Raw genomic sequence first — 22,025 nt, forward strand, 5'->3', positions numbered from 1 at the left:
TCTCTGTATAACCCGTTATCACCTAGCACACAGCCAACAATGGACCATTGTGGGCTCCACCTTTCCTTGATCGTGGTTACTTTTTGCATATCTTTCATTCATTTCTCTCAATATCACCATCTATATCTCTCATGACTCAGTCTGAAGAAGTGTCTCGACCCGAAAGGTCACCTATTCCTTTTCTCCAGGGATGCTGCCTGTCCCACTGAGTCACTCCAGCTTTTTGTGTCTATCTTCGCGTTTAAACCAACTTCTGCAGTTCCTTCCTACACACTCTCGTTGTGAAAGAATGGGGTGGCGGGTCGGGGGGAGGGGAAGGCTCCAGTCGCAGATCATTCACACCATGCGGTCAATGTGTTCCAGGTTAACAAGCCACCGGAAGGAACAGTAGATAAATTAGATTTTATTATCTGACTGGCCTTTAAAATGATGCCGTTGGCAATACCTAGTATCAACACTGCAATGCATATCCTGATCACTGGAGTGAACACAAACGTACGTACGGAGAACCATCTCACTACTTGTTGATAAGTAAGAGGGAAGATTGTGGGAGGATTTGACCATGAACATTGTGTTCCAGCATCGGCTTACTAAGCAACGGCTCATTGAACAACTTCCTCAGAGTCATGCCACAGATGGGACCATCGCTCCTCAACACTGGACGTAAACACAGCAGCAGTCTCAGACGTAAACATGTCGTACACAGGAAATGACTTAAACGCCACGAGACGATGTGTCAGGCCGATAGCTTAGGGATTTCAAAAGGAAGCTGAGTTGTACAGGGCCCTAGCGAGACCACACCTGGAGTATTGTGTGCAATTTTGATCTCCCAATTTGAGGAAGGACACTCTTGCTATTGAGAGAGTGCAGCGTAAATTCACCAGATTAATTCCCGGGATGGCGGGACTGTCATATGTTGATAGAATGGACCGGCTGGGCTTGTATACTCTGGAATTTAGAAAGATGAGAGGGGATCTTATTGAAACATATAAGATTATTAAGGGTTCGGACATGCTGGAGGCAGGAAACATGTCCCCGATAGAAAATAGACACTAGGTGCAGGAGTAGGCCATTCGGCCCTTCGAGCCAGCATTGACATTCAATGTGATCATGGCTGATCATCCCCAATCAGTACCCCGTTCCTGCCTTCTCCCCATAACCCCTGATTCCGTTATTTTTAAGAGCTCTATCTAACTCTCTATTGAAAGCATCCAGAGAACCTGCCTCCATCGCCCTCTGAGGCAGAGAATTCCACAGACTCACCACTCTCTGTGATAAAAAGTGTTTCCTCATCTCCGTTCCAAATGGCTTACTCCTTATTCTTAAACTGTGGCCCCTGGTTCTGGACTCCCCCAACATCGGGAACACGTTTCCTGCCTCTAGCGTGTCCAAGCCCTTAACAATCTTATATGTTTCAATGAGATACCCTCTCATCCTTCTAAACTCCAGTGTACAAGCCCAGCTGCTCCATTCTCTCAGCATATGACAGTATCGCCATCCCGGGAATTAACCTTGTAAACCTACGCTGCACTCGCTCAATAGCAAGAATGTCCTTCCTCAAATTAGGGCACCAAAACTGCACACAATACTCCAGGTGTGGTCTCACTAGGGCTCTGTGCAACTGCAGAAGGACCCCTTTGCTCCTATATTCGATTCCTCTTGTTATAAAGGCCAACATGCCATTCACTTTCTTCACTGCCTGCTGTTGCTTACTTTCATAGACTGATGTACAAGGACCCCCAGATCCCGTTGTACTTCCCCTTTTCCCAACTTGATGCCATTTAGATAGTAATCTGCCTTCCTGTTTTGGCTACCAAAGTGGATAACCTCACATTTATCCGCATTAAACTTAATCTGCCATGCATCTGCTCACTCCCCCAAACTGTCCAAGTCACCCTGCACGCTCATAGCACCCTCCTCACAGTTCACACTGCCACCCAGCTTTGTGTCATCTGCAAATTTGCTAATGTTACTTTGAATCCCTTCATCCAAATCATCGATGTATATTGTAAATAGCTGCGGTCCCAGCACCGAGCCTTGCGGTACCCCACTAGTCACTGCCTGCTATTCTGTAAGGGACGGGTTAATCCCTACTCTTTGTTTCCAGCCTGCCACCCACTTCTCCATCCATTTCAATACCATGTGCCCTAATTTTGCCCTCTAATCTCCTATGTGGGACCTTATCAAATGCTTTCTGAAAGTCCAGGTACACTACATCCACTGGCACACAAAAATGCTGGAGAAACTCAGCGGGTGCAGCAGCATCTATGGAGCGAAGGAGATAGGTAACGTTTCGGGCCTAAACCCGTCTTCAGACACTACATCCACTGGCTCTCCCTTGTCCATTTTCCTAGTTACATCTTCAAAAAATTCCAGAAGATTAGTCAAGCATGATTTCCCCTTCGTAAATTCATGCTGACTCGGACCGATCCTGTTACTGCTATCCAAATGTTCGGCTATCTCATCTTTTATAATTGACTCCAGCATCTTCCCCACTACCGATGTCAGGCTAACTGGTCTATAATTCCCTGTTTTTTCTCTCCCGCCTTTATTAAAAAGTGGGATAACGTTAGCTACCATCTAATCCACAGGAACTGATCCTGAGTCTATAGAACATTCGAAAATTATCACCAATGCATCTACAATTTCTAGAGCCACTTCCTTAAGTACCCTGGGATGCAGACCACCAGGCCCGGGGAATTTATCAGCCTTCAGTCCCATCAATCTATTGGGATTGCCTGCCTAATGTGGATTTCCTTCAGTTCCTCTGTCACCCCAGATGTTGGGGAAGTCCAGATCCAGGAGCCACAGTTTAAGAATAAGGAGTAAGCCATTTAGAACGGAGATGAGGAAAAACCTTTTCACACAGAGAGTTGTGAGTCTGTGGAATTCTCTGCCTCAGACGGCAGTGGAGGCCGGTTCTCTGGATGCTTTCAAGAGAGAGCTAGACAGAGCTCTTAAAGATAACGGAGTCAAGGGATATGGGGAGAAGGCAGGAACGGGGTACTGATTGGGGATGATCAGCCTTGATCACTTTGAATGGCAGTGCTGGCTCGAAGGGCCGAATGGCCTACTCCTGCACCTGTTGTCTATTGTCTACCGTCTGTTGAGAAAGATTGTTTTAGAATGTGTTTGGCGGAATAAGTTTCCGTAAGAGGGTCAGCAGCTCATCTCAGTAGAGGGCAACAATCAAAAGGTCAAAGGTCATCAGTAATAGGAGCAAAATAGAAATATAGAAAATGGGTGCAGGAATAGGCCATTCGGCCCTTCGAGCCAGCACCGCCAGTCAATATGATCATGGCTGATCATCCAAAATCAGTACCCCGTTCTGGCTTTTTCCCCCATAACCCTAGATTCCCTTAGCCCCAAGAGCTAAATCTAACTCTCTCTTGAAACCATCCAGTGAATTGGCCTCCACTGCTTTCTATGGCAAACAATCCCACAGATTCGCAACTCTCTGGGTGAAAAAGTTTTTCCTCATCTCAGTCCTAAATGGCCTACCCCTTGTTCTTAAACTGTGGCCCCTGGTTCTGGACCCCTCCAACATCGGGAACTGTTTCTTGCATCTAGCGTGTCCAATCCAGTGTTTCCACTTTGAAGGAAATTACCCGAAATTCGGGAAATTCTGTTTGTCTTCGGGTAATTTTAGGGAATTTGAATCATTTCAGGAAATTTCCGCATCTGGCCCACGAAGGGGTATAAAGATAAAACATACAGCACTGCTGGTTTGCCGCTCAAAGGTTTAAACAAAGCGCTGTCAGTTTAACGCGTTGGAATTTAAACAGAGCTGTTGGCTGCAGTGCTATGGGTTCTAAGTATAGCGCAACTGGCTGCAGCGCTATGGGCTTTAAACTATGACCCCTGGTTCTGGATTCCCCCAACAACGGGAACATTTTTCCTGCATCTACCCTGTCCAATCCTCCGAATCCATTCTAAACCAATCATTCTCAATAGACAATAGACAATAGACAACAGGTGCATGAGTAGGCCATTCGGCCCTTTGAGCTAGTACCGCCATTCAATCTATAGGAATTCCCTCTCATCCTTATAAATTCCAGCGAATACATGCCCAGTCGAGAATGAGGTCTATTCAGGCTTTATGGGCTATTCGTTACTTCCTTTCATAAGGTCATGTGATAGGACCCCATAACCTTTGACACCTGAACGAGTTAAAAGTCTATCTATCTCTGCAGGTGAAGAGAGAGGGTGGTGAAGCTGTGGAATTCTTTGCCGCAGAAGGCTGTGGAGGCCAAGTCAATGGATATAGATAGATAGATTCTTAAGGCATAGATAGATAGATTCTTAATTAGTACCGCTGTCAGGGGGAGAAGCAGGAGAATGGTGTTAGGAGAGATAGATCAGCCAAGATTGAATAGTGTAGTGGACTTGACGGGCTGAATGGCCTAATTCTGCTCCTATCATTTATGAACTTATGACCTTACATATGCGGGGAGGGTAAAGACGAGAGATAAAAGGGAGATGGCGCCCAAGCCAGGTGACTATTTGAGTGCTGGTCACAGAAGTGGATCTGCAATCACACATTATAATCGTTCCACACTTTTCAATCTATACTCCAATAGCAACATTTCTCACTTTTACTATGATCTTCTTAAACTATTCACGTTATTCCTTCCATCATGTCTCTGTACACTGTGGATGGCTCAATTGTTTTGTTTAGTTGAGTTTAGTTCAGAGATACAGCACAGAAACAGACCCTTCAGCCCACCGTGTCCGCACCGACCAGCGATCCCCATACACACTAACACCACCCGACACACACTAGGGACAATATTACATTCATACCAAGCCAAGCCTGTACATTTTTTGAGTGTGGGAGGAAACCGAAGGTCTCGGAGATTACCCACGCAGGTCAAGTGGAGAATGTTCAAACTTCATACAGCCAAGCACCCGTAGTCAGGATCGAACCCGGGTCTCTGGCGTTGTAAGGCAGATGCTCTACCGCTGCACCACCGTGTCACCCACCATGCTGATTGTAATCATATATTGTCTTTCCGCCGACTGGATAGCATGCAACAAAAAGCTTTTCACAGTACCTCAGTACACGTGACAATAAATTAAATTGAACTAAATTGTACTACTTCAGATGGTACTGTAATCTAGCATCATTCTACTGTTTTTCAACAGTGGTTGTATTTATTATTGTATATCATTACTTTATCCATACTGTTTACGATGCAAGCTTCATGTGAACAAAGAATTTCATTACATTCTGATTTATATATCAATAAATCTGAACTAATCTGAATCTGAAGATGGATTGTCTTGTTAATAGCAAATACTGTACCGCGAGCCAAATAATGTTAGTTTTCACTTCCCATGATGCTGCTAAAGATTAGTTTTGCTTAGTTTTGAGCGACAGCACAGAAACAGGCCCTTCGACCCACCGAGTCCGCACCGACCAGTGATCCCCACACATTAACACAACCTTACACACACTAGGGACAGACATCAAATACTGGAGTAACTCAGCAGGAAAGGGAAACGAGAGAGAAAGCTACATCTCTCGTTTCCCTTTCCCCTGACTAGTCTGACGAAGGGTCTCGACCCGAAACATCACCCATTAATTCTCTCCAGAGACGCTGCCTGCCCCGCTGAGTTACACCAGCATTTTGTGTCTATCTCCGGTTTAAACCAGCATCTTGTTCACATGAAGCTTGCAGCGTTAACAATATGGATACAATAATGATATACAACATCTGCAGTTCCTTCTTACACATACACAAGGAACATTTTTTTTTAACAATTATCCCAGGCCAATCAACTTACAAACCTGTAAGTATTTGGAGTGTGGGAGGAAATCGTAGATCTCGGAGAAAACCCACGCAGGTCACGGGGAGAACGTACAAACTACGTATAGACAAGCACCTGTAGTCAGGATCGAACCTGCGTCTCTGGTGCTGTCAGGCAGTAGCCCTACTGCTACCGTGCTGCTCTGATGGTCAGAAAGATATAGCTCCGCTGATCTGTGCCACAATAATGAGAGTCGCCAAGCACTGTGGGAACACCAGAAATTAGGATATTAGTATCATTTAAAATGTTTCCATGGGGCTCACATATTTCTTCTTAGCTACTGATTCTTTAATATTGAGTAATCAAATACTTCGGCTTCCGCTTTTGCCAATTAAGTTCTCATCACCAGCAGCCAAATGTGTGAGTGTGAGTAATGAGACTATGTGGAGGTGAGTCATGTGTGGATTTGAAGAGGATAATGATGACTTCTTCTTCTTATCGAGTCCACACACAAGATTAGAAGTTGTTCAGCCAGAGCTGAACACACTTCTCGGCATCTGCACAATGGTGTCTGTCTTGCGCTTCTTGTGCTTCTTGTGCGTGGTGGTGGAAAGATTGGTTGAAACAGGGCCGCGACGTGAACGCTCTTTCCTTGGCCCCAATGATGACTTGAAACTGGCCAATTAAGTAGATATGCAAAAATGAAGTTGGGAGGAACGTTTAATTTCCAAATGCTTCATGTGCACTGAGGTTGTTCAAATATGCTGCTGTACTCTTTTCAAACTATTTCTTTAATAATCTGGGAGAGAAACCTAAGTTCCTAGGAGTAAATATCACTGAAGACTTGCTCAGGACTAGTCATATCGAAGCAACGGCAGTCTACTTTCTTAGAAGACTTAGGAAGTTCATCATGTCCCCAACAACTCTCGACAATGACTACAGATAGGCCGCAGAGAGCATTTTATCAAGATGCATCACAGCCTGGTTTGGGAACAGCTCCATCCAAGACGACAAGAAATTGCAGAGGGCTGTGGTTGCAGCCGAGACCATCACACAAACCAACCTCCCTTCCATTGACTCCATTTACACTTCGCACTGCATCAAGACCAGCAGCATAAACAAGGATGAGTCTCACCCAGGTCATTTCCTCTTCACCCCTCTCTCATCAGGCAATAGGTACAGAAGTGTGAAAATGCACAAACCCTAGATTCAGGGACAGTGTCTTCCCAGCTGTTTTCAGGCAACGGTGGAGCAACGGTACAGTTGGTGCTTGACAACGCCACAGACCCGGGTTCAATCCTGACTACGGATGCTGTCTGTTTAATCTTTACGCTGACTGGATAGCATGCAACAAAAAGCTTTTGACTGTACCTCGGCACATGTCACAATAAATTTAACTAAACTAAAAATAAACTAGACTAAATTAAAAATCTTCTCTGATTAGGCACAGACTTCATTGCAAGCACATTCATTTCAATCGGATTCTTACTGTCCACAACATGAAACTTAGCATTAACTGGAGAGGGTGTAAATCGGAGACAGTGACTGGTTGTGCAGAACTAGCAATGCAATAATATCCACATAGATACAAAATGCTAGAGTAACTCAGCGGGTCAAGCAGCATCTCTGGAGGTCACAATAGGTGACATTTTGGGTTGAGACCCTTCTACCCACCTTCATCTTTCAAACAAAAATTGTGCAACTGCGTCTAATCACCCAAAATGTTAAAAGTACTTTAGCTTTTATCTTTTAGCACGGCACAGTGGCCAGGCAGTGGTGTTGCTGCCTCACAGCACCAGAGACCCGTGTTCGGTCCTGACTGCGGGTGCTTGTCTGTATGGAGTTTGCACGTTCTCCCCGTGACCTGCGTGGGTTTTCTCTGGAATCTTCAGTTTCTTCCCACGATTCAAAGACGTACAGGTATGTAGGTTAATTGGCTTGGTATCATTGGAAATTGTCCCTAGGACAATTGTGTATAGGACAGCGTTAGTGTATGGGGGATCGCTTGTCGGCATGAACTCAGTAGGCCGAAGGGCCTGCTACCTCGCTGCATCTGTAAACTAAACTAAACTAAACTGTTTGTGCATGCCTTTCCAAAAGCAGTCACATTTGAATTCCTGTACATGTCCCTACATTTTATTGTCAACCAAAGCCAATAATTTCCATGTTTCAAGGAAAATTAGATGGAATCTAGGAATACAAGCCCCAAAAGCAAAGTAAACGTCCTGGAATGTTTTATGATCTTTTGCAATAAAAATAGGATTTGGCTTATTCGTCACAAACCAATGATGTTGATTGTTAGAATACAGATCAGCAGCATGCACTCCATGAAGCACCAGTAAAAAGTTAATAAGTGAACTTATCTATCTCTCCCCCCCCCTAACCCCATTCTCCTGCCTTCACCCCATAACCTCCTGACACCCGTACTAATCAAGAATCCATCCATCTCTGCCTTAAAAATATCCGTTGACTTGGTCTCCACAGCCTTCTGTGGCAATGAATTCCTCAAATTCACTACCCTCTGACTAAAGAAGTTCCTTTCTAAAGGAACGTTCTTTAATTCTGAGGCCATGACCTCTGGTCCGAGACTCTCCCACAAGTGGAAACATCCTCTCTAGCTCCACTCTATCCAGGCCTTTCCATGAGGTAAGTTTCCATGAGGTCGCCCCTCATCTTTCTAAACTCCAGCGAGTATAGGCCGTGCCGTCAAACGCTCATCATCTGTTAACCCAATCATTCCTGGGATCATTCTCGTAAAAGTCTAGGATCCATTGTGGCTAAGGTAACATTTTGGCAGATAGTTTCATTTCCAATGTGCTGTTCGTTCTTCCCAGCTTTTCCACCCCGTTAGAATATCCCATTGATCACATTTTAAAAGGAGTTCTTTTTATTCTTGCATTAAAAGCTGTCTATTTGATAGTAATCATAATGGACTGGTAGATAGAGCTAAACGCAAGTTTATGTAAATGATGTGTAATTAAAGAGGTAATATGCAAATAATTTGACTTGGTGAGCATTTTTATAATGTGTGTAGAACAGCATACACAACTTTAATCTCCAACTCAAAGCGATTAATTTTGACATTTTAATTAATAATTCTGAATGAGGATTATTTTAACGTACAAGATCCAATTTGAGCAAGAATGATTTTCTGTTTCCACTCACATGAATTTGGAAGTCAATATTCTTCATCAACTTAGATGACCCTTATGGACACCACAAGTCATAAAGTCATGGGGTCGTACGGCGTGTAAACAGGTCCTTCGGCCCAACTTGCCCAACACCGACCAACGTTTTCCCGTCTACACTCGTCCCACTTGCCTGCATTTAGCCCATAAATAAAGTCACTAAATAAAAACAAGTACCAATCGCCCCCTTCCCCCTCTCCCTCTCCCATCCTCCAACTCAGAATTAATGGGGCTCTTTTAGAAAGGGGGAACTTCTTTAGTCAGAGGGTAGTTAATCTGTGGAACTCATTGCCACAGAGAGCTGTGGAGGCCAAGTCAGTGGATATTTTTAAGGCAGAGATGGACAAATTCTTATTTAGAACGCGTGTCAAGGGTTATGGAGAGAAGGCAGGAAAATGGGATGAAGAGGCAGAGATCAGTCATGATTGAACGGCGGAGCAGACTCGATGGGCCAAATGGTCTAATCCTACTCCTATAACTTGTGAACATGTGAACTAGCCCATGCTTCCATAGTACCAGAAAGGATTTGAATGAATGAAGAAAGCTTCTCACTTTCTCATCCGTGATTGTTCTTTCCTGTAGAACATAGAACATAGAACAGTACAGCACAGGAACAGGCCCTTCGGCCCACAATGTCTGTGCCGAACATGATGTCAAGACCATGCTGCTTCACATGGCCCTACATATCCACATGTCTCTCAATACGTCTTTTTAATGCCACTGATCTGCCTCAACCTCAACCTCAACCTCATCCCCCCCCCCCCCACCCCCCGCAGGACATTCCAGGCACTCACCACCCTCTGTGTATAGAACCTGCCCCCACACATCTCTTTTAGAAGTTCATAAATCATAGGAGCAGAATTTTGACCCATCGAGCAGAGTTTGGCCCATCGAGTCTCACCATTCAATCCTGGCTGATCTATCTTTCCCTCTCAACCCCATTCTCATTGCCTTCTCCCCATAACCTTTGACACCCTTACTAATTAAGACTTTAAATGTTGGCCCTCTCATCTTAAAGCTATTCCATCTAGTATTTAATTCTTCCATCCAGATTCTGACAGTCTGCCCTATCTATGCCTTTCACATCTTCTATTACTTCAAGACAATCGTGAATAGTTGGCAGATGGTTAATAGCAACGATGGGTGGGTGATCTTTCCCAACATTGCAACATTACATTTCAGAAGACACGCTGACCTAGTGCCAGAGTTTTGGCTGGGACAGGAAGAGGGAGGATTGAATGAAGGCAAAACACAAACAATAAATCGCTTCAAGTCAGACCAGGACAAAACCTTCAACACTTGACACCCTCAAATGAGTGGAAATACGCACAGCATCAAAATAGTGCAAGGGTGTGAAATTAGGGAGCATGGTGCAAGCAGAAAACTCAACAGAAGGAGCACAGAAGTTCACTGTATAAATGCTCAGAATAAGTATTGGCAACATTTCCCACACCAGCATAAATTACACAATTGCTACGTCTCCAGCACATTTTGGGACAGAGGCGCAGCCGAAGAACTGCTGCCTCACAGTGCCGGGAGCCGGTTTTGATCCTGACTACGGGTGCTATCTGTGTGGAGTTTGCACATTCGTCCTATGACTTCTTGGGAATTCCTCCGGGTGCTTCGGATTCCTCCCACATTCCAGACGTGCAGGTTTGTAGGTTAATTGGCCTCTGCAAATAGCCCCCAGTGTGTAGGATGGAACTAGTGGACAGGTGATTGCTGGTCGGCGCAGACTTGGTTGGCCGAAGGGTCTGTTTCCATGCTGCATCTCTAAAGTAAAGTAAAGTAAGGTAAACTAAAGTAATTTTGATTCCATTGCTTATTTTCCATGCTATTATGGACAAATAGAGTCATAGAGTGATACAGTGTGGAAATAGACCATCAACTTGCCCACATCGGTCAACATATCCCAGCTATACTAGTCCCACCTGCCCGCATTTGGTCTATATTCCTGCAAACCTGTCCTATCCATGTACCTGTCTAACTGTTTTTTTAAATGTTGGGATAGTCTCTGCCTCAACAACCTCCTCTGGTAGCTTATTCCATACACCCACCACCCTTTGTGTGAATAGGTTATCCCTCAGATTCCTATTAAATCTTTTCCCCTTCACCTTAAACCTATGACCATTGGTCCTCGATTCACCTACTCTGGGCAAGAGACTCTGTGCGTCTACCTGATCTATTCTCCTCATGATTTTATACACCTCGATGAGATCACCCCTAATTCTCCTGCGCTCCAAGGAATAGAGTCCTAGCCTACTCAACCTAATCTCAACACTATGATAAATATAGACACAAAATACTGGAGTAACGCAGCAGGACAGGCAGCAGCTCTGGAGAGAGGGAATGGCTGACGTTTGGGTCGAGACCCTTATTAACCTCCAAACCTGTACGTCTTTGGAGTGTGGGAGGAAACCGAAGATCTCGGAGAAAACCCACGCGGTCATGGGGATAACATACAAATTCCGCATAGACAGCACCCGTAGTCAGGTTGGAACCCGGGTCTCTGGCACTGCAAGGCAGCAACTCTACCTCTGCGCAACCCTGCTGCCTGCAAGGTACTGCCTTACACCCTACTGGATCGAACTTGATGGTCCTATCTTTGAGCCACATCTCACACTGAAGGACCTCTGGAAACACGAGTCCATGGTGCAATGGGTACGTTAGAGCCTTCAACCTGAGCATCATGGATAATGAGCAAACTCCATCAAAGTTGCCCTCAATATAAATTGTTCTCGTACGGTGAACTTTTCATCTGATTCCCTATGCGAAGTGATTAGTCATGGCTGGAAGTTATGATATTTACCTGTACAGTTCACCTTCAATGCAAATGGTGCCACATGTGGGTGAGTTTAAACTAAAGAATGGAGAGTGGAGTCCACAACGTGGAAGCACATGCAGTTAACGGGAAAGATAGTGTAGGAAAGGTCACGTTTAAACTAACACAGCAGGGGGATGGGAACCAATGCAAGGAGACAGAGGACTATAAAAGGAGGACAGAAGCAAACGGTAGAAGGGAGATAAGAAAAACTAACCTGAAAGCTTTGTGCCTTAATGCGAGGAGCATTCGTAATAAGGTGGATGAATTGAATGTACAGTTAGTAGTTAAGGAATATGATATAGTTGGAATTACGGAGACATGGCTTCAGGGTGACCAAGGCTGGGAGCAAAACATGCAGGAGTATTCAATATTCAGGAAGGATAGACAGAAAGGAAGAGGGGGTGGGGTGGTATTGCTGGTTAAAGAGGAGATTAATGCAATAGCAAGTAGAGACATTTGCTTGGATGCTGTATAATTGGCATGGGTAGAACTGCGAAATAGCAAAGGGCAGAAAACGCTTGTTGGAGTTGTATACAGACCAGCAAACAGCAGTAGGGAGGTTGGGGATGGCATCAAGCAGGAAATTACGGCTGTGTGTAGCAAAGGTACAGGGGTTGTCATGGGTGACTTTAATCTACATATAGATTGGGCCAACCAAATTAGTAGCAGCATCAGGAGGAGGATTTCCTGGAATGTTTACAGCATGGGTTTTTAAACCAATATGTAGAGGAACCAACTACAGGACAGGCCATCCTAGACTGGGAATTGTGTAATGAGGAAGGATCAGTTAGTGATCTTGTTGTGCAAAGCCCCTAGGGCAACAGTGACCATATATGGTGGAATTCTGCATTAGGATGGAGAGTGACACGGTTAATTCAGAAACTATGGTCCTGAACTTGAATAAAGGAGACTTTGAAGGTATGAGATGGGAATTGGCTGGGATAGACAGGGTTGACGGTGGAGGTGTAATGACAAAGATTTAGTGACCGCATGGATGAACTCCAGAAATTGTTCATCCCTGTCTGGTGTAAAAATAAAACGGGGAAGGCGGCTCAACCGTTGCTGACGATGGAAGTCAAGAATAGTGTTAAATCCATGGAAAAGGCGTATAAATTGGCCACAGGAACCTGGAGGACTTGGAGAAATTTAGAACTCAACAGAGGAGGACAAAGGGATTAATTAAGAGGGGGGAAAAGAGCATGATAGCAAGCTTGCGGGGAATATAAAAACTGACTCTAAAAACTTTAGATATGTAAAAAGGAAAAGATTAGTGAGGACAAATGTAGGTCCCTTACAGTCAGAGACAGGTGAATTTATAATGTGAAATAAGGAAATGGCAGAACAGTTCTTTGTTTCTGTCTTCACTAAGGAAGCCACAATCATTCTCCCAGAAATACCAGCGGACCAACACTCTATTGGGAGGGGGGAACTGAAGGGAATCCACATTAGTCAGGAAATTGTATAAGGTAACTATTGGGACTGAAGGCAATTAAATCCCCAGGGCCTGATGGCTTGCATCCCAGAGTAGTCAAGGAGGTGGCCCCAGAAATTGTGGAAACATTGGTAGACAAAATTGCTGGAGAAACTCAGCGGGTGAGGCAGCATCTATGGAGTGAAGGAAATAGGCAACGTTTCGGGTCAAGACCCTTCTTCAGGAAACATTGGTGATAATTTTCCAATGTTCTCTCGACTCTGGATCAGTTCCTGTGGACTGGAGGGCAGCTAATGTAACTCCAGCTTTTAAGAATGGAGGGAAAGAGGAAATGGGGAATTATAGACCTGTTAGCCTTACATCGGTAGTGGGGAAGATGCTTATTAAAGATGTTATAGCAGTGCATTTGGAAAGCAGTAACAGGATCGGTCAAAGTCAGCATGGATTTATGAAGGGTAAATCATGCTTGACTGATCTTCTGGAAGTTTTTGAGGATGTAACAAGTAGAATGGATAAGGGAGAGCCAGTGGATGTGGTGTATCTGGACTTTCAAAAAGCTTTTGACAAGGTCCCACACAAGAGATTAGTGTGCAAAATGTGAGCACATGGTATTGGGGGTAGGATATTGACCTTTTCAGAATGGCAGGCAGTGACTAGTGGGATGCTGCAAGGCTCGGTCCTGGCACCCCAGTTATTTACAATATATATTAACGATTTAGATGAGGGAATTAAATGTGACTTAAACGTAAACTTAAATCTCTAAGTTTGCGGATGACACAAAGCTGGGTGGCTGTGTGAGCTACGATGAGGATGCTATGAGGCTGCAGGGTGACTTGGATAGGTTGGGTGAGTGGGCAGATGCAAGGCAGATGCAGCATAATGTGGATAAATGTGAGGTTGTCCACTTTGGTTGCAAGAACAGGAAGTCAGATTATTATCAGACGTGTCAGATTGGGAAACGGGGTGGTGCAACGAGACCTGGATGGCCTTGTACATCAGTGACTAAAAGTAAGCATGCAGGTACAGCAGGCTGTGAAGAAAGCTAATGGCATGTTGGCCTTCATTGCGAGAGGATTTGTGTTTAGGAGCAAGGAGGTCCTACTGCAGTTGTACAGGGCCCTGGTGAGACCACACCTGGAATTTTATGTGCAATTTTGGTCTCCTAATTTGAGGACGGACATTATTGCTATTGAAGGATTGCAGCGTAAATTCACCAGGTTAATTCCCGGGATGACGAGACTGACGTACGATGAAAGAATGGGTCGACTGAGCTTGTTTTCACTGGAATTTAGAAGGATGTGTGGGGATCTTATAGAAACGTAATAAATTTTTAAAGGATTGGACAGGCTGGATGCAGGAAAATTGTTCTCGATGTTGGGGGAGTCCAGAACCAGGGGTCACAGTTTAAGAGGTTAAGGCGTAGGCAATTTAGGACTGATATGAGCAACATTTCTTTCATCCAGAGAGTTGTGAATCTGTGGAATTTTCCGACACAGAAGGCAGTGGAGGCCAATTCACTGGGTGTTTTCAAGATAGAGTTAGATTTAGCTCTTAGGGCTAAAGGAATCAAGGGATATGGGGAAAAAGCAGGAACGGGAACTGAGTTTAGATGATCAGCCATGATCATATTGAATGGCGGTGCTGGCTCGAAGGGCTGAATGGCCTACTCCTGCACCTATGTTTCTATGTTTCTATATAGACCTTCTGTAAACATGTAGGGCATTGCATTGGCACAGTGGTAGAGTTGCTGCCTTACAGTGGCAGAGACCTGGGTTCGATCCTGACTACGGGTAAATTCTTTACGGTGTTTGCGCATTCTCCCTGTGACCGGCGGTATTTTCTCCTTTGATCATTTTTTCCTTCCACATTCCAGAGACGTGCAGGTTTGTAGGTTGTGTAGAAAGGAACTGCAGATGCTGGTATATACCGAAGATAGACACAAAGCGCTGGAGTAACTCAGCTGGTCAGGCAGCATCTCTGAAGAAAAAGGAGGGGTGACATTTCGGGTCGCGATCCTTCTTTAGGCTGAGTTACTCCAGTACTTTGTGTCTATCAGGAATGTAGGTTTATTGGCTTCTGCAAATTGTCCCTGGTATCTAGGATACAACTAGTGAACGGGTGACCATTGGTCAGCAAGGACTCGGTGGGCCGAAAGGCCAATATCCTGGCTGTGTCTCCAAACTAAACTAAACTTTAATTATGAATTCCGTATCTAGCACTTGCAAGGTTGAGAATGATAAAAAAATACATACACAAATACAACCTTGCCATGAGGCAGGATGCTGAGACAATTGCTGTACAATAGAACGGAGTAGCTGTCCTTTAATAAACAATTACTCATACATGTTCTGCTGGGCTAGAAAAATAAATGCTGATGATGTAGTTGTGGAAACAATTAAGCCATGAAGGTGGAAATGAGAAAATCATGAAGTTATTTTTTTCTGTACTGACTACTGGGTACGAGTCCAGCATACATTTGCCACTGATAGACACAAAAAGCTTGAGTAACTCAGCGGGAGGGAAGGAATAGGTGACGTTTCGGGTCGAAACATCCCCAGAGATGCTGCCTGTCCCGCTGAGTTACTCCAGCATTTTGTGTCTATCTTCGGTTTAAATCAGCATCTGCAGTTCCTTCCTACACATTTGCCACTGATTTGTTCCAATATCTTTTTTTCCAACGTTTTTTCCAGCTGCCAGTGAGAAACTTGTTGCTGAATTATACATCAGGCCCGGTATCATAAGGTCATTAATTCATAAGTGATCAGATCAAAAGGAGGCCATTCGGCCCATCAGGTCTGTTCCGCAATTCAATCATGGCTGATCTATCTCTCCCTCCAAACCCCATTCTCCTGCCATCTCCCCAAAGCGGAGTCAGGGGATATGGGGAGAAGGCAGGAACGGTGTACTGATTGTGGATGATCAGCCTGATGACCATACTCCTGCACCTATTGTCTATTGTCTCGTGTCTAACCCCTGACACCCATACTAATCAAGAAAATAAACCAGTATCTGCAGTTTCTAATCAAACTGTATCTGCTTGAAATAGTGAAAGGAAGTGAGAAAAAGCATGAAAATAAATAATTTGCACTTGTGTACCAACATCGCGAACAGTTTTGGCCCCAATATCTGAGGAAGGAAGTGCTGGCATTGGAGGGAGCAGAGGAGGTTTACGATAATGATCCCAGAATCCCAGGTTGGCTTCACTTGAAGCACTTCATGATTTTTTTTTGAAAAGAAGAGAAGAGGACAAGAGGAGAAGAGGCGAAGAGGGGAAGAGGAGAAGAGGTGAAGTGGAGAAGAGGAGAAGAGGAGAAGAGGAGAAGAGGCGAAGAGGAGAAGTGGAGAAGAGAAGAGGAAAAGAGAAGAGAAGAGAGGAGAAGAGAAAAGAGGAAGAGAAATGAGAGGAGACGAGGAGAAAATAGGAGAGGATAGAAGAGAAGACATGAGGAGAGAAGAGAAGAGGAGAGGAGAGAAGGGAAGAGAAGAGACATCACATCACCAACTACAAGCCCAGCAACAGCACGACGGCCGACGGCGACTCCTCACTGGCAGAGGAGCTGAACTGCTTCTTTGCTCGCTTCGAGGCAGAACCAGAAGAGCTCGTCACCATTCACCCACCAGCCCCTAACAACAACAACTACACCCTCACTGTGCAGGAGCATGAAGTGAGGCGGGTGCTCAGGGAGGTGAACCCGAGGAAGGCTGCCGGCCCGGATGGCGTGACAGGAAGAGTTCTGAAGGAATGTGCAGACCAGCTCTCTGAGGTCTTCATGAAAATCTTCAACCTGTCCCTGTCCAAATCCATCATCCCACCGTGCCTGAAGTCTGCCACAATCATCCCACTACCAAAAAAGCCTGTTATCAGCGGCCTCAATGACTACCGACCGGTTGCTCTCACACCAGTCATCATGAAGTGTTTCGAGAGGCTGGTCCAGCAACACATCAAAGCCAGCCTCCCGCCCACCTTCGATCCACACCAGTTTGCCTACAGAGCAAATAGGTCCACTGAGGATGCCATCGCCACTGCTCTTCACACTGCACTGACCCACCTCGAACACCAGGGGAGCTATGTGAGGATGCTTTTCATTGACTTTAGCTCCGCCTTCAATACCATCATCCCCAGCAGACTGGTCACCAAACGCATGGATTTAGGACTCTCCCAACCCATCTGCCTCTGGATCAAGAACTTTCTGTCTAACTGCCCCCAGACTGTCAGACTGGGCCATCACCTCTCCACCCCCATCACACTCAGCACCGGCTCCCCACAGGGCTGTGTGTTGAGCCCCATCCTCTACGCCCACGATTGTGCCCCCGCCCACTCCACCAACACCATCGTCAAGTTTGCGGACGACACGACTGTGGTTGGACGTATCTCAGGAGGAGATGAGACAGCCTACAGGGAGGAAGTCCAAAGACTGGCAGCGTGGTGTTCAGACAACAACCTCATCCTAAACACCACAAAAACAAAGGAAATTATCATAGACTTCCGTAAGAACAGTGCAGCCCCCAAACCCCTATTCATCAATGGGGACTGTGTGGAAAGGGTCTCAGACTTCAGATTCCTGGGCACACAAATTACGGAGGATCTCTCCTGGACTACAAACACCACCACAGCAGTCAAGAAGGCCCAGCAGCGACTCTACTTTCTGAGGATCCTCAGGAAAAACAACCTGGAGGAGAAGCTGCTGGTGTCCTTCTACCGCTGCTCCATCGAGAGTGTGCTGGCGTACTGTATAACCACATGGTATGCCAGCTGCTCTGCAGTGGACAGAAGAGTCCTTCAAAGGGTCATCAACACGGCACAAAAAATCACTGGCTGCCCACTGCCCTCCCTGAAGGACATCTTCAGCTCTCGCTGCCTTGGCAGGGCAGCCAACATCCTGAAGGACCCTTCCCACCCTGGACACAACCTGTTCCACCTGCTGCCCTCTGGCAGACGGTACAGGTCTTTCAAAACTCGCACAAACAGACTCCGAGACAGCTTCTACCCCATAGCCATACGTGAACTTAACAATGCAAAATAAGAAATAACACTCACATTCAACTGAATGGTTCTACCTCAGCTGCTATTGTTATTTATCTGTAATTTTTTTTAATATGTATATATTTTTACCTTTTCTTATATATTTAAAATTGCTCTTGTGAATCGCACCGTGGGATTGACTTTTAAATTTCGTTGTACCATGTGCAATGACAATGAAGAGATTCATTCATTCATTCATTCAGAAGAGATGAGAAAAGAGGAGAAGAGAAAAGAGAATGGATGAGAAGAGAAACCTAGCTACTCATTTTATTTATCTTTTTCAGCATTTTTAGGTGACAATTTAGGTATCAAGCAGAATCAACCTAAGGGTCCCCACCTGAAATGTCACTTATCAATGTTCTCCCGGGAGGCTGCTTCACCTACTCAGTTACTCCAGCAATTTGTGTAAATTTTGTAAACCAGCAACTGCAGTTCTTCGTATCTACTCTTTATCCTATTACCAGCCTGACTTTGTCCTGCCCCTCCTCTCTTCCAGCTTTTTTCTCACCCCCTCCTGCCAAACAATCAGTCTGAAGAAGGGTCCCGACCCGAAACATCACTGTAAGAACGTCAGATATAGGAGCCATTCGGCCCATCGAGCCTGCTTTGTCGTTCAATCATGGCAGATCTATTTTTCTCTCTCAACCCTATGACCCTCTCTCAACACTATTTTTCTCTCTCAACACCTTCTCACAAATCCATGTTCTCCAGTGATGCTGCCTGACCTGCCAAGTTACTCCATCACTTTGTGTCATCTTTTGTAATCCAGCATCTGCAGTTTGTTTCTCCCGCATGCTCCTGGTTTAGTTTAATTAATGTTTAGAGATACGGCGTGGAAACAGGCCCTTCAGCCCAGCGAGTCCACAACGACCAGCTATCCCCACACATTAACGCTATCCTACACACACTAGGAACAATTTACATTTATACCAAACCAATTAACCTACAAACCAGTGCATCTTTGGAGTGTGGGAGGAAACCGGAGATCGTGGAGAAAACCCACGCAGGTCACGGGGAGAACGTACAAACTCTGTACAGACAGCAGTCAGGATCAAACCCGGATCTCTGGCGCTGTAAGGCAGCAACTGTACCATGCAGAATTCCTCCAGCATTTTTTGATTGCTATAAAAGCATAAAAAATAACAGTGGCTTTCAAAGGGGGGGAAAAAAAACAAGCAAAAATATACAATTTGAGCACGGAAGCAAGCCTCAGGCTGCATGTTTTCAACGACCAGCCTGTGATGCATCACCATTGTCATGTCCACTGACTAATGTCCACTGCCAGAGAAATGAGAGGCAGGCTGTGAGGAAACAGGATAAACAACTCCAGCTCCCTAGGCTGGAACAATTCCAAGTTGACCACGTCGGCAAGAAGTACTCATCTCTTCACTCGCTTCTTTCTGGGAAGACTCCGTTCAGTAGCCAGTTTTTAGGAACATAGCTGACAAAGTCAATCACCACTGACTTTGTTTAACCACAGTCTCCTTCAAGGCAGCTGGGGAAAGGACTGCAACCTTCAGTAGATCAACCGTTAGTCAGAGGGTAGTGAATCTGTGGAATTCTTTGCCACAGAAGGCTGTGGTGGCCAAGTCAGTGAATATTTTTAAGGCAGAGATAGATAGATTCTTGATTAGTACGGGTGTCAGAGGTTAATGAAGAAGGCAGGAAAATGGGGTCAGGAAAGAGAGATAGATCAGCCATGATTGAATGGCAGAGTGGACTTGATAGGCAGAATGGCCTAATTCTACTCTGATTCCTTATGACCTTATAAACCGCACATCGTGGCAGTCAGTTGAGAAGGTTGAGTTGGGAGGTCATGTTAGACAGTGAATGGTAGGCCTCTGGGGAGTGTTGTAGAGCAGAGGGATCTAGGAATGCACGTGCATGGTTCCTTGAAGGTGGAGTCGCAGGTAGATCGGATGGTCAAAAAGGCTTTTGGTACATTGGCCTTCATGAGCCAGGGTATTGAGTGTAGAAGTTGGGAGGCCATGTGGAAGTTGTATAAGACCTTGGTGAGGCCGCAATTAGTGTATTGTGTTCAGTCCTCGGCACCGTGTTATAGGAAAGATATTGTCAGGCTAGAAAGGGTACAGAGAAGATTTTTGATGATGTTGCCAAGATTAGAGGGTCTGAGGTACAGGGAGAGGTTGAGTAGGCTTGGAGCCCAGGAGGATGATGGGTGATCTTATAGCGGTATATAAAATCATGATACGAATAGATCGGGTAGATGCACAGAATCTCCTGCCCAGAGTAGGTGAATCGAGGACCAGAGGACATCGGTTTAAGGTGAGGGGGAAAAGATAAGAACCTGAAGGGTAAACTTTTCACACAACAGGTGGTGGGTGTATAGAATGAACTGCCGGAGGAGGTAGTTGAGGCAGGTATTGTCATAACATTTAAGAGACATTTGGGCAGGTACATGGACAGAATGGGTTTAGAGGGTTATGGGCTATGGAGATTTATATTAACTGTATTGTAATTGTCTTCATTTGTCTGATCAATTAGTACTTGCGTGTAAACCAGTGATTGATGACCAAGTGAGCTTGCATCAAAATGGCAGTGGTTGTGCATTGCAAAATGCTGATGTCAGTGTGATCATTTTACTGTGACCAGGCTTCATCTTGGAAACATAGAAAATGGTTCCAGGAATAGGCCATTCAACATGATCATGGCTGATCATCCAGAATCAGTAGCCCATTCCTGCTTTGATAACAATGTGTTAGCTATGGCTGAGTTCAGAGCAATGTTGTCTTCGAATCAGAAGACTGAGGGTTCAGATTCAGACCTACACTCCAGTGCAGTACTGAGGGACCTCTGCTCTGTGGAGATACACACCATCAGATGTTAAACCATCCATCTGCTTTCTCAGGAGAATGTTAATGATTAAATGAAGCTGTTTATGAAGGTGAACAAGATTCTTGTTCCCACTCTGCCTGCAAACACTGCATCCCTCAATGAGCATTAAATCAGACTGAAGAAGGCTGAAGAAGGGTCTCGACCAAAACGTCATCTGTCTATTCCTCAGATAGAAACATAGAAAATGGTTCCAGGATTAGGCCATTCAACATGATCATGGCTGATCATCCAGAATCAGTAGCCCATTCCTGCTTTTCCCCCCATCCCCCTTGATTCCTTTAGCCCTAAGAGCTATATCTAACTATTGCTAACGATGCTGCTTGACTTCGTGTTTACAAATTAAATCAAATTAACTAGTCAAAATCTGATAGTTATCTGTGATATTTCTGTGCCCACTGGCGTCTGCATTTCCTATGTTGCATTTCATAAGCATTTTATGAGACGTGATATAGTTTGCTAAAGAAGTAAGCAGATTATGCAGATTTCAAGGTGAATCACATTGCACTAAACTATGCATTCAAGACATTCTTAATTTGCATAAAAGACACAAAGATAAGCAGCGGTAGATGGCTGCCTCACAGCGCCAGAGACCCGATTTCGACGCTCTCTACGGATGCTTTCTGTAAGGAATTTGTACGTTCTCCCCATCACTGCGTGGGTTTTCTCCAGCTGCTCCGATTTCCTCCCACACTCCAAAGACGCACAGGTTTGTAGGTTAATTGGCTTGGTGTCATTGTAAATTGTCCCTAGTGTGTGTGGAATAGTATGTGTGCGGAGATCGCTGGTTGGCACGGACTCGGTGGGCCGAAGGGCCTGTTTCTGCGCTGCATCTCTAAATAATATAAACTAAACTAAACTAACTGCAAATCAGTGGAAGTTTAACTGGTCTGCAAGAGAGAGCCAAGTGAGCTTGCATCAAAATGGCAGTGGTTGTGCATTGCAAAATGCTGA

The 22,025-nt window shown here is 45.0% G+C and overlaps 1 long non-coding RNA gene across 1 annotated transcript; it reads right to left on the reverse strand.

Moving 5' to 3' along the window:
• Positions 1-3,738: 3,738 nt before the first annotated feature.
• Positions 3,739-15,144, reverse strand: LOC116984583. The gene is made up of 3 exons (XR_004415075.1): positions 15,134-15,144; positions 11,974-11,977; positions 3,739-3,811 (listed from the first exon to the last, which is right to left on the reverse strand). It is a non-coding gene; the product is annotated as an uncharacterized LOC116984583 (long non-coding RNA).
• Positions 15,145-22,025: the final 6,881 nt, after the last annotated feature.

This window comes from Amblyraja radiata, chromosome 2 (assembly GCF_010909765.2).
Source record: "Amblyraja radiata isolate CabotCenter1 chromosome 2, sAmbRad1.1.pri, whole genome shotgun sequence".
Lineage (NCBI taxonomy): Eukaryota > Metazoa > Chordata > Chondrichthyes > Rajiformes > Rajidae > Amblyraja > Amblyraja radiata.